We start from the raw sequence: 12,746 nt of genomic DNA, 5'->3' as shown, positions 1-12,746 counted from the left end.
ATCCTAGCTACATGAGCGTATGTTTAATCATAGTCTATGCCTTCTTCTTGAGTATACCCTTGAGCAACAAGTCTAGCCTTGTTTCTCACTATATTACCACTCTCATCAAGCTTATTCCTAAATACCCATCTAGTACTTACAGTAGATTTATTACTAGGTCTTTCAACTAATGTTCATACCTTACTTCTCTCAAATTGATTTAACTCTTCTTGCATAGCCATAATTCAATGTTCATAATTTAATGCTTCTTTAACATTCTTAAGCTCTATGCATGAGATAAATGCAACATAATTACAAATATTTCTAAGAGAAGATCGAGTTGTTACCATTTTGGATGGATCACCTATAATTTCACCATCCTTGACATAGTTGTACTCTCTTGGATAAGATACTTCCATTTCTTCAATGGTTGGATTCTCAAGAGGATCATAAGTTTCCTCATTTTTCGTTTCTTCCTTTGATGATGGTTCTCCAACGTCATGTCTAACGTCATTTATATTTATAACACCTACATCATCATTCACACTAGAATCCTTCCTCGGAAGGGATTATCATCGAAAACAATATGTATAGACTCTTCTACAACTAAAGTTCTTTTATTAAATACTCGATAAACTTTAGAATTTAAGGAATAACCCAGAAAAATTCCTTCATCACTTTTACCATCAAATTTGCCAAGGTTCTCTTTTCCGTTATTTAAAACAAAACATTTACATCCAAAAGGATGAAAATAGCTAATGTTAGACTTTTTATTTTTGAAAATTTCATATGGAGTTTTCTTTAAAATTTGCCTAATCATTACTTGATTTATAACATAACAAGCGGTATTTGTGACTTCCGCCCAAAAATATTTTGACAAATTATTTTCACAAAGCATGGTTCTAGCCATTTCTTCTAAAGTTTGATTTTTCCTCTCAACAACTTCATTTTGTTGAGGGGTTCTAGGTGCTGAAAAATTATGGCTAATACCATTAGAATTACAAAACTCAATAAATCCAAGATTTTCAAATTCAGTGCCATGATCACTCCTAACACTAGTTATAGAGTAATCTTTTTCATTTTAGATTATTTTTGAAAATGTGATGAAATGTTCTAATGCTTCATCTTTAGTACTTAAAAATAGAACCCAAGTATATCTAGAATAGTCATCTACCAAGACAAATGCATATTGTTTTCCACCCAAGCAAGTAGTCATAGTTGGCCCAAAAAGATCTATATGGATCAATTGTAATACTCTACTAGTTGATACGTCATTAATGGATTTAAAAGAAACTCGCTTTTGTTTTCCTTTAGCACAAGCATCACATATTTTATCATTATCAAATTTAAGCTGAGGCAACCCTCGAACTAAATCACCTTGAATTAGCCGTTGCAAAACACTCATACTAGCATGTCCTAGTCTCCTATGCCATAACCAACTATCATGTTCATCCTTAACCACTAGGCACAAATTAGTCATATCAATAGAATCTAAATGCACCATGTATATGTTTCCTATTCTATGACCAACAAGCATAATCTGATTAGATGCAATGTCAATGACTTTACAACCATTAATATCAAACATGACATTGAATCCTTTATCACAAAATTGACTAATACTCAATAGATTATGCTTTAATCCATTCACATAAAAAACATTCTTAATTTGTATGGAAGATGTATTATCGATAGTACCAATACCTTCAATGTGACCTTTTGAATCATCACCAAAAGTTATTTCTCCTCCATTTTTGCCGTTAAGCTTAATGAACCGACTTTTATCTCCGGTCATGTGTCTTGAGCATCCACTATCAAGGTACCATAAGTTTGAATTTGTTTCACGTGCCTTGTAGCAATGCTCCTTTTCCTACAAACATAGATTAATTTCTAATTTTTAGTACCCAAATTCTTTTGGGTCCATATTCATTAATTTTCAAAATCCTAGTCCCCTTAGGTATCCATTTGTGTAGGATATCCTTATCTTTAGTAGTAATGAGCTCCTTAGGAACCCATATACTTCTAATGATTTTTCCATTAGAGGTTCTTTGGGGACCTCTATGATTGTAGTTTTTAAAACTTTTTCTAACAAAGTTGGATTTTGAATTTTCTCCACTTTCAAAACGTTTTGTTCCAACTTTATCAAAAGAAGCTTTAAGATCATCAATTTTCTTTTGATGATCATCATTGACCTTTGAAAGTAAATTTTGCAAATCTAAATTTTTCTTTTCAAACTCTTCTAGTTTGATTTGCAAATCTTTGATTTTACTTTCAAGATCGTTGTTGGTTTTGGATATGAGTTTATTTTCATTTTTCAATTTTGAAACATCATTTTTATATTTCAAAAACAATTTCTCATAATCCGAAGTCAACCCATTATATTCCTCTAATAGCTCATCATATGATAAATCATCAAAATCAGATGAGTTAGAGGTTACCTTAGAATCTTTCCCGAATGCCATCAAGCACAAGTTTGCTACTTCTTGTTCCTCTTCATCGGAACCTTCTTCATCGCTCCATGTAGCCTCATGAGCCTTGTGTTTATTCTTTGATTGACCCTTCCTCTTTAATTGTGGGCAATCATATTTGACATGTTCTGGCTTTTTGCATTCATAGCAAATAATCAGGTCCTTTTCTTTTGGTTCATTTTTGAGGCCTTCATTTCGTTTGAATTTTCTTCATCGGTAAAGTCTCATCATTTTCTGAACCGTTTGGCAAACAATGTCATCTTCTCCTCATCGTCATCTTCATCCGAATCACTCTTATTTTTTGTGGATTTGAGAGCAACTCTAATGTTTTTCTTCTTCTCCTTCTCCTTTGGTGTCTCTTCAATCTTATCAAGGTCCACCTCATCTTCAAGCATCATTTCTTGGGTGAGGAGTGAACCGATTAGCTCTTCAAGAGTTAAGGATGTTAGATCCTTAGACTCGATGATTGTTGTCTTCTTTGATTGCCACGATTTTGGGAATGAGTAGACTAACTTCCTCACAAACTTTTCATTTGAAATGATCTCTCCATATGATTTGAGACCATTGACAATCGTTGAAAATCTATTCGTCATAGCTTTGATATCTTCATTTGGTTTCATCTTGAAATTTTCATAACTATGCGTTAGAATACTAATTTTAGATTTCTTTACCTCATCGGTACCTTCATGAATGACTTGAAGTTTGTCCCATATTTCTTTAGCGGTTGTACAAGATGAAACTCTTCCGTATTCATCTAGTCCAAGATCACAAAATATGATACGGATGGCTTTTGAGTTGAGCTGAAACATTTTTGTCTCTCATTCACTCCATAATCTTGGATGAGTGAGAGACTTGAAGTATCATTCTTCTACGACATTCCATATTCCCATGTCACTTGCTTGAATGAAGTACATCATTCTATTCTTCCAATAGGAATAGTTAGCCCCATTGAAGAAAGGAGGCTTGTTGACGGGCATCGAATCGAGATCGGAGTCGAAGTTTGAAGCGGAGGCCATTGATGACTTTGATTATCGATATAACTCTTCCCGAATCGACTCAAGAGGCGATCAAACCTTCAAATGTGTTAGGCTCTGATGCTAATTGTTGAGTTAATCGATTGACGGAATCGGCCAGGAGGGGGTGAATTGGCAATAAAATTTTGGTGGAAGCTTTTGCTGAAAATTGAAAATAATTGCACATCGATTTAGAGTGGTTCGACTTTCTAACCAAAGTCTACGTCCACTACCTTAGCTATCCACACTAAGGATTTTTCACAAATTCACTAATTTATCTTTCTTTTGAGGACAAAGAGTAACCTTACAAACCCTCAAGAATTATACCCCAAATTCTTGAGAACACTCTCTCCCAAAGAGAACAGTACAAATTTGTAAACTTACAAGGAAGTCCTCACATGGTAGATTGTTTGCACAATTATAGAACAAAGAAAAAAATACTCAAAAAATGAATACAATTGAACACAATAAGTGTTCTTGAAAGCAAAATGAATATTGAATGAAAAATAGACTTGAAATGCTCAAACTTGAGGTTTGATGATTTCTCTTTGATTCTCTCTTGATTCTAGTTGCTTGATGTTTTCTTGTTGTTGATCAATGACTTCTAAGCTTGTTTAAATACACCTTGAATCACTTCTAAACGTTGGAGATGATTACAGAAGATAATATAACCGTTTTAGTATGAAAACAATTAATAAAACAGCTTGGAGCGTGGGGGAAATCGGTACCCCCTATGGGGAATCGGTTCCCTAAGTGTAAAATTCAAATATTTCGACCGTTACACAAGGGGGAATCGGTTCCCTCCGAGCATACTGAAATTCTCGGAGCCAAACCATTCAGGGGGAATCGGTACCCCTTGGGGGGAATCGGTTCCCTCTAAGCAACCTGGAATTTTTTGGCTTTGAAATTGTTCGAAATACTTTGTAAAATTATTTTGAAATTGTTTTAAGATTAAAACTTAATTTTACACTTAAGTAAGGATTAAAAATGATTTTTGAAAGATTTAGAGTAATGTTTTGATATTCGAATAATTATATTGAATATACTTAGAAAACCTTATTGCACAATCATAAAATTCATTTAACCTAATTTGTTATATCGAAATATCAAAATGTTTTCAACACCTACCTCTACCCTTCTTAACTACAGATGGTTCAATAGCAGTAATAATGTTTTCCAGAGGAGGTACATTAGGATCATAAGTAACAGCTACATTAGTATCAGTAGTAATGGTGTTTTCATTAGAAACAGAATTAACAACAGTGTTAGAAACAGTAGCATCAATGTGATCAGAAGGGCCATTGATTATATCAGAATCAGAACAACTCTCTTTAGGAATATGCTCCTCAGCTCCATTATCTTTCGTTTGCATTTTCTCCTGAATAAGTTCAACTCCTCCATCTAATATAAGTACTACATAAGTATTAAGAGTTTTCTTTTTCCATACTTGAGTAGTTATTTGAGCTGTTGGTTTTTGTTCTTTACAGTTTCTATCACTATGCCCGAACACTCTACAGTTCTTACAACGTGGTGGAAACCAAGGTAACTCAACAAGAATAGAGGTAATAGATCCATCATTCAGAAGCACATCCACATACTCAGGAATATTATCATTCATACCAATCTCAATGCATAATTTAGCATACTCTAACCTCTTCCTAGATGCAGTAACATAGTCCATAGAAAGAGGAACTCCGATGCCACTTGCAATATAACTTAGTCCAGCTCTAGAGTATAGTTCTAAGGGCACATTGTAAAGATGAATCCATACTGGGATTTTAGTAAGATCAAAGTCTAATTTTTTCAGATTTGGCTCCCATTTCCTAAGTATCAAAGGCTTATTTAAAATATGTCAGAGGCTATTTTCTAACACCCAATTCCTAGCAGCTTCAGAAACGAACGAGAAAACATAAATTTTGTTACCTGCCAAACTAATTTGAGCACTGTTGCCATTGAGAGCTTTCTTCCACATGGAATCAATAATTTTCTACATAGTGGTAAAGTTAGGCGGAGGCCCAAGGAACTGTCCTACTAACAAAAGCTTCCAATTAGCAATCCCTCTTCAAAGACCTCCGGTGGAGGTTGGACCAACGGAGAACCATCGCGCGATTTTGAGGGAACAAATTCCAAGTCATGCCCTATCGAGCTAATGAACAATTTCTTCCAATCCATGAAAACAATATCATGTGGGAACGAAGGATGGAGAATGAGATAGAACGAGCAAACCAGACGAACCCACCGGAGCGACGACGGAGATCTCAGAAAACGTTAGACCTACTAACGTGCACCAGAGAAAACCAACTATCGTGCGCCAGAGATCATATGTGTGAATTAAATTTTCTTTATAAGTTATATTGGTTTATATAATTACTTTATATTTTTATTTAATAAATTCTAAATCTAATCTTGAGGAGGGAAGATGGGACTCTACGATAACGAAAGTGAATATTTCTAGTGGGCTTAGAATCCGTAACCTAATGAAATGCAAGGGAATAAAGGTGAACAATTTAACCGGCCAACCAAATGTTTTTGCTCATAATTAATTTATATTTAAACCATTAAATGAAGAAGTGTTAAATATAAAAATAACAAGTGAGAGATATTCAAATAAAAAGAAAGAAAGGGTTCAAAAATGTATAAAGAAGTTTGGGTTTATGATGGTTATTTTAATCGATTAATACGATGATTAAACTAAAATAAATAAAAAACAATTATAATGATAAGATTAATATGAAACTGACTATCAAAATTATGTAAAATATAGTACAGCACTACTATTCTAGGGCGACATTTCCATGAAAAAGATTGTATAATTTAACCAAAATAAAAAAGGAAGCACCATGGCTAAAGTACTTTACGGAAAGCATATAAAGACATGAAGAAAATGGAAGATGGAAAGAAAGACAAACACCCACCCACATGGGCACGAAGTAAAAAGCTGCTAAATTAGGAAGAAGCAAAAACAGAACAATAGTTGTTTTACAATAAATCCTCTCTTTTTTCACATTTTTGTGAAAAAAAATCATGTTTACATTTTCATTAAAATAACAAAAGTTTGCATATCTTCAAATTCATTTTGATAAGTGAGAACCCGAATTCATATGCTTCTTTTTCCTCACCAACAAACCCATTTCAAAATTCAATAATCTGGAAACAAAAAACATGAATCTCACCAAAAAAAACCAATTATTTTCAACATTGAGATCAAATTTTGCACATACCATCATGTTTCTTCTTCATGACATTCCTTGCAAACATCAACAAAATGACAAGGAATCCCACACTTGCAGCCCCTCCCAAGATTATAGCCACTGTCCTCCCTGTGTTTTGCTCTGTTCCTATACCGATCAAATACATAATTGGCACAATGCCAAAATTAACTATCAGAACCCTAGTCTTTTTTATGAAGCATCCTGATCCCAACATTTTTTTGGGTAAAAAAGTCCCTATTGTTTGACTAAATAGTCATTTTCACTTTTATTCTTTTATTAAGAAGTATTATGGTCCTAAAATCTCATTTTGAGTAAAAATGTCATATTTTGGAGCATTAATGTTTGTTAATTAATGGTTTATATCCATGGAGGAGCCTTTTTATCTCAAAATGAAACAATGAAAGTTAAAATGCTCCAAAAAGAAAACTAAGGATCAAAATGACTACTTTAGTAAACGGTAGGGGCTGTTTTTGGTATTATGCCTAAATAATTTATACTCAAAATTTATGTATCCATCAGTATTCAAAAGAAATCAAATAAAATTACCTGATGAAGATGAAGATGAATGTGCATATGAAGAAGATGATGACCTTCTAGGGACCCCATTAGGATAATAATTGTAACTAATAAAGCATTTGTGGAGATAAATTTGACCTGAAATGGAACTCCCACATTCAACTTGAGCTCTCTGAACAGCGCTTTTCACACACACCCCACAATCAGAATCCCCCACATCTCCTTCACATTGCCCCAAGAGGTAAACAGATTGGTAATTTGTGGTGTAAAATCCATGGTTGCTGACAACCCCACTTTGCAACACCGAGAAGGCGGCATCCCTCCTCCCTTCAAACCCCGTTCCGGCCCCATTGGTGGCGCCACATGTCTTGAACAGCATCTCCATGCCGGAGATTTGAGCAACGCCGGCGACTTCGTACAAAATGTAGCAGCCGTAAAGTTGGATCCTTGAAGCTAATGTCTTGCCGCAAAGCTTGTCGGCTAAAGTCGGGAGCCTGCTGGCGCAGTTGTAGCAGTCGGTGTTGCTGAGGTCTCCCCTGCATTGGAAAAGACCGGTGATTGTGGTTTGGCCGGTGCCGGTGGTTGTCTTGTACAACTTCACTTTCATGGACTGTGAAACCAGGGTTTGGAACAAGGCCGATAAGGCCTGGGAGTAAATCCCGGCTGGATCTGTGAAGGACTGCTTTGCACATCCTTTGTAGACTAGAGTTGTGTAGTCTGGAGCTGATTCGACTGGGGAAAAAAGGTAAAGAAGAGAAGAAAAAAAGGAGGAAAGGGAGGAAAAGAAAATAGGGTTTTGAGGAGAAACCAAAACCCATTTTTTGGGGATCAAATCATGGTCTTTTTGTTGCAGATTTGGTAGGGATCTAAATTAGATTGATGGGTTTTTTATTCCCCAAGATTCACTCACCCTTTGGGAAAAGGGATTTGAGATTTCTAACTTCACTTTTTCTCAAAAAAATGAGAGATGAGAGACTAAGGTTTATCATTTGCTATTCACAAGACATGAGAGAGAGGGGACAGTGCACAAAAGAAAATGATAAAACACACACACACAGAAAGACGCCATTAATTTATTAAACAACTGAGTTTAATCGTTTGAAGAGAATGAGAACAAAATGATAGCCAATTTTAGAATAAAAAAAGGGCAGAGAAGGTTGAAGCAATATTCCCTTTGTGTAAAATGGAGGTATGAATGTGGGAGTGTGATTTTGTGTGAGGAAACTGGACAGTGCATTGAAGATTGGGCGTTATTATAATAAAATCCTCCCATTAATTATTTTTTATTTGAAAACTAATCATTAATTAAAAAAATAACCTCAAACAGTTTATTTAATATTATCTCGTTTCCTATAAAAAAAACATGTTTAATTGATCTCGTATTTTATATGACTCAAGATCCATCAATTTTTTCAGATAAAATAACTTAATATTAGATAAAACCAATGATAAATACTTAAAACTTGTTTTTTCATAAAATGTAAGGTATTACTCACTTTTTACAAGACGTGAGGTATCTTATATAAATAATTTAGGGGTTATTTTTTTAATTAATTTTATACGTAGGCTATTTCTCAAAAAAAAATGATGTTTTTAATACAATAATGCCTGAAGATAGACTCGAGCACATCTCACTTGACAACAACTTTGAAAATATTTTTTAAGGATAAATTGCACCTTTATTTATTGAGTTTTATTCCCTCTTGTTTTATTTACTATATTTTTTTTATTTATTTTATTTGCTCATTAAATTTTACAAATTGAATTATTTCGCTCACTTTCTTTTTATCTCTCTATCGTTGTGATGATATGTCATTTTTTTATTTAGCACGTGGTATTTTATTATTTTATTATTAATTTTTAAACCGTCATATAGGCACCAATAAATATTTTATTAATTTTATTTTTATATTTGTCAGGGGCGGGACTAGGACAGCGCAATATGCACGACGAAACAGGGCCCCAGAATAGCAAGGGCCCCAAAAAATTAGATTTATTATTATTGTTACAATAAAAAAGCAGACAACCTAAAACCACAGAATCTGCAGTTGAATCTTATTGAAGCCATATGGGAAATACCAATAATTAGTATTGTGCTGCAGCTGTAAATATTATCTCATTTTTTTAGTTAATAAAGTCATCTTTAAAAAAATTGAGATTTAAAGGCCCCTTTTTAAGAATTTGCACATGGCCTCCAACGTTCTAGCCCCGACTATGATTTTAGTTATGCTCCATACCCACTTAAAGTCAAAGATGACCCGATTATCACCTCCACACGTTCAACCTCCATTGTCATCGCTCAACCCAATTTTTTTCTCTACTTGTCAAACCTTCAATAATATTATATAATCTAAATAATATTCCAAACTAAAATTTCAACAACTACACAATACCAAAAAATGAATAAAAACATAAACCAACAAGTAAATAAAAAAAGGGAAAAATCCTAGCAAATGATTAGAGTAGTGACTTGTTAAGAAGAGAGCATTTGTTGGTTGATTAGTGATGACAACTTGATTAGAACTCAAGAAACTTGTCTGCTATAGGAATAAGTGCGGCTGTTGGTTCTGGGATAAAATGGCACAAATCAAAGTTATTTGGTTGGAGTTTTGATTTTAATTTTTGTGAATTTTGCTTTAATTTCAATAATGTATGAACTTAAAGATTAAAAAATGAGAGGAAAAGATTTTATTCGGCATCTGTATCAACACTAATGGTGACTGAAGATTTTGGCAGTGTTTTTGACCAAAAGAACATCGGATTAGTGATTAGAATGGTGAGATGCATCCTGTGAGAAATTTTGGGAGTCATTGGTCTCTGACGATGATAGCCGACGGTGGTCAGAACAACGGCCGAAAAAATGGTCGGAATCTGGATTTATTCAAGCAGAGGAAAAGAAATGGAAGGATGAAGAAGAAGAAGTGAGAAGGAACGAGGAGAAAACGAATTAAAATGAAAAATACATTTTTATTTAGACCAAATCAACGTCGTTTTGGTCTAAATTTAATTTTCTACAGGGATCCAAAACTACATCGTCTTGGTGTTGGTTTTCATGTCATAACGCCGTTAATTATTTAACGGCAAGGTGACCAAAATATGAGAATTCGAAATTTAAGTGAGCAAATTGGAAAAATTAAAAGTTGAGTGAGCAAAATAGAAGCACTGGTAAAATTCAATGAGGAACTATGTAATTTACCCTATTTTCTAAAAGTCTTAAGATAAAAATAAGTATCTAATTATAGGTGAATTAAATTAAAATTTGATGTCACTCATTCTTTTATGTAAGTGTAGAGAATAGGATACCTCAAAAAAATGTAGATAATATGAATGATTTATGTCAATTGTATTATAAACACATTATTTTAAATTTGAAAGTTTTCATGATTATTATTCAATACATTTTTAATATTACCTTTACATTTTAACTTGTAATTAATATTTTATACTTGGGTTCAATGATTACCAAACAAGGCTTTTTGCTTTTGCTTTTCTAACAAAGCTTCCATGTATTTCAAATAACTTCAAATTTTCTCAAACGTGTACCAATAAGCCCCCAGTTCTTTTCACAACAATAAAATTGCAAAACTTTATATGATGCAAGTCTTCTCAATCCATGTTCTGCTCAAATTTGCTTGTTGGTATAATAAAGTTTTTTCACCATGTGAAGTCTTCAACTCCACAAATGTTAAACATGGTTAAACGCTTATCACATGAAGCATTTATTAGGCGATGCATTCTTTTCCAAAGTAGAATTAATTTTTTTTTTTGTGCAATGGCTGTTGTGTGGGTGGGATCTTGGGTAACTACTGATGAGTTACTGTCAATTATAGAAGAAGATTTTATAGAGTCGGGAGATCTCAATTGATGATTGTACATCATATGAACCATAAAGAAAATATGAGCAGTTACCTTCATAAGAAGCAAGAGAATTATTTATATATTGAAGAGCAGTTACCCATGTTGATATGAATCACAACTATATAATATTAAACAATGTCATTCTAATTGTAAATACTATACTACAAGAACACAATAATCTTGTCAATGTGCTTAATTATTACTACACAACTTTCAAACAATAATATTTTGACTTGATTATAAAATAAATGTCTAAACTATGTTGTTTTTCTCAAATAGGTGTCCAATTTTTTTCCCGATTCTTCTAGGTGCCTGACGTTACAAACGTTACCACTTTAAGTGACCCGACTGCAACGTCCCGTAAAAAAACTCCGTTAAATGATATGTGACTTCTGGTAATTTTGAGAAATTTATTTTTTTAAAATAAAATATTATTATATTTAGAAATAACCCTAATTTCCTTTACATTACAAAAAACCCCAAATCCCTAAACCTAACTCACTAATATCGTCCTTGTCGGACATGACCACTGTCGTCGATATCGTCTTTGTCATATTCCTAGTCAAACATCGTAATCATTGTCGTCGATTGACCGTTGAGATCGTGTGAGGTCGCGATTTGTAGCGTCAAGGTTCGTCGGGGTACACACGTTGGTTGGCTCATGTTGCGATGGCTTTTCATGGGGTTATCGGTTGTTGGATGGAGGTGAGATCGGGTGGAGGTTCATCGACGACAAAAGTCAATGGTCGACGTAAAATAAGTAACTAATCGAAAAAAATTCAGATTTCAGGGTGGGCAATAAAAATTTCAAGGTGAACACCATCAGTAAAATAAGTAACTAATCGAAGAAAATTCGGATGACCACACTAACCAAGCTGTGACTCCGCCACTGTTTTTAGTCCACTATGGTAGGAAGCTCCAAAGATGAGCTAGTGATTAGTGTCCCTTTACTCTTAATAATTTCTATAATCAACAAACTTAAAACATAGAACTAAGCAAAATTAAAACATAATAATTTCAATACTCAACAAACTTAAAACATAGAACTAAGCAAAATTAAAACATAATAATTTCAATACTCAACAAACTTAAAACATAATAATTTCAATACCAGCACACTATCTCCCAACAAAAAACACAACCTACAGAGGAGTAATATGTGATAACCATGGTTGCTGGAGCCTGGAAGTGGGGCTTTTATAAGGAAAAAAAACATTGGTCCTTGTACAATACTTGAAGCAGAACTTTGGGAAATATACGAAGTTCTCGGGGATACATGAAAACTCGGAGAAAGGAGAATTATACTCAAAACAGACAATGATGAAGCCGTCAAACTACTCAAAGTTGAGGCTTCGAGAGGAAGATAACTCACCTGCTACAACATATTGCCGTTCTCTTACTTAAAGATAGGATTGTCTCGATAACACATGTGATGAGAGAATGAAATAAGGTGACAGACATTGCATGGACAATCCCAGTAAGACTACAAGAACTTTCCCAGCCATCAGATATCATATCTTTGACGATTCAAGACGAAGAAATTAGTTTAGTCTAAGACGATTATTTAGTATTCTCCCTATTAGAACAAAATACAAATTTATAGAAAATGTCCTATCCTTTTTTGTGTCTCGTTTATAGATTTCCTATTTATTTTTATGAGAATATGTTTTCTAGAGTATCATTTTAAAATTTTAAAAAGT

General features: G+C 33.7%; 1 pseudogene; it reads right to left on the bottom strand.

Annotated features, from left to right (window-relative positions):
• Positions 1-6,444: 6,444 nt before the first annotated feature.
• On the bottom strand, positions 6,445-8,286 carry LOC120149530 (annotated as a pseudogene).
• Between the last annotated feature and the right edge of the window lie 4,460 nt (positions 8,287-12,746).

Source organism: Hibiscus syriacus, unplaced genomic scaffold (genome assembly GCF_006381635.1).
Source record: "Hibiscus syriacus cultivar Baekdansim isolate YM2019G1 unplaced genomic scaffold, ASM638163v2 tig00000218_pilon, whole genome shotgun sequence".
NCBI classification, from domain to species: domain Eukaryota; kingdom Viridiplantae; phylum Streptophyta; class Magnoliopsida; order Malvales; family Malvaceae; genus Hibiscus; species Hibiscus syriacus.
Note: the sequence above shows the minus strand (reverse complement) of the source record. Positions and strands in the feature narration are given on the sequence as shown.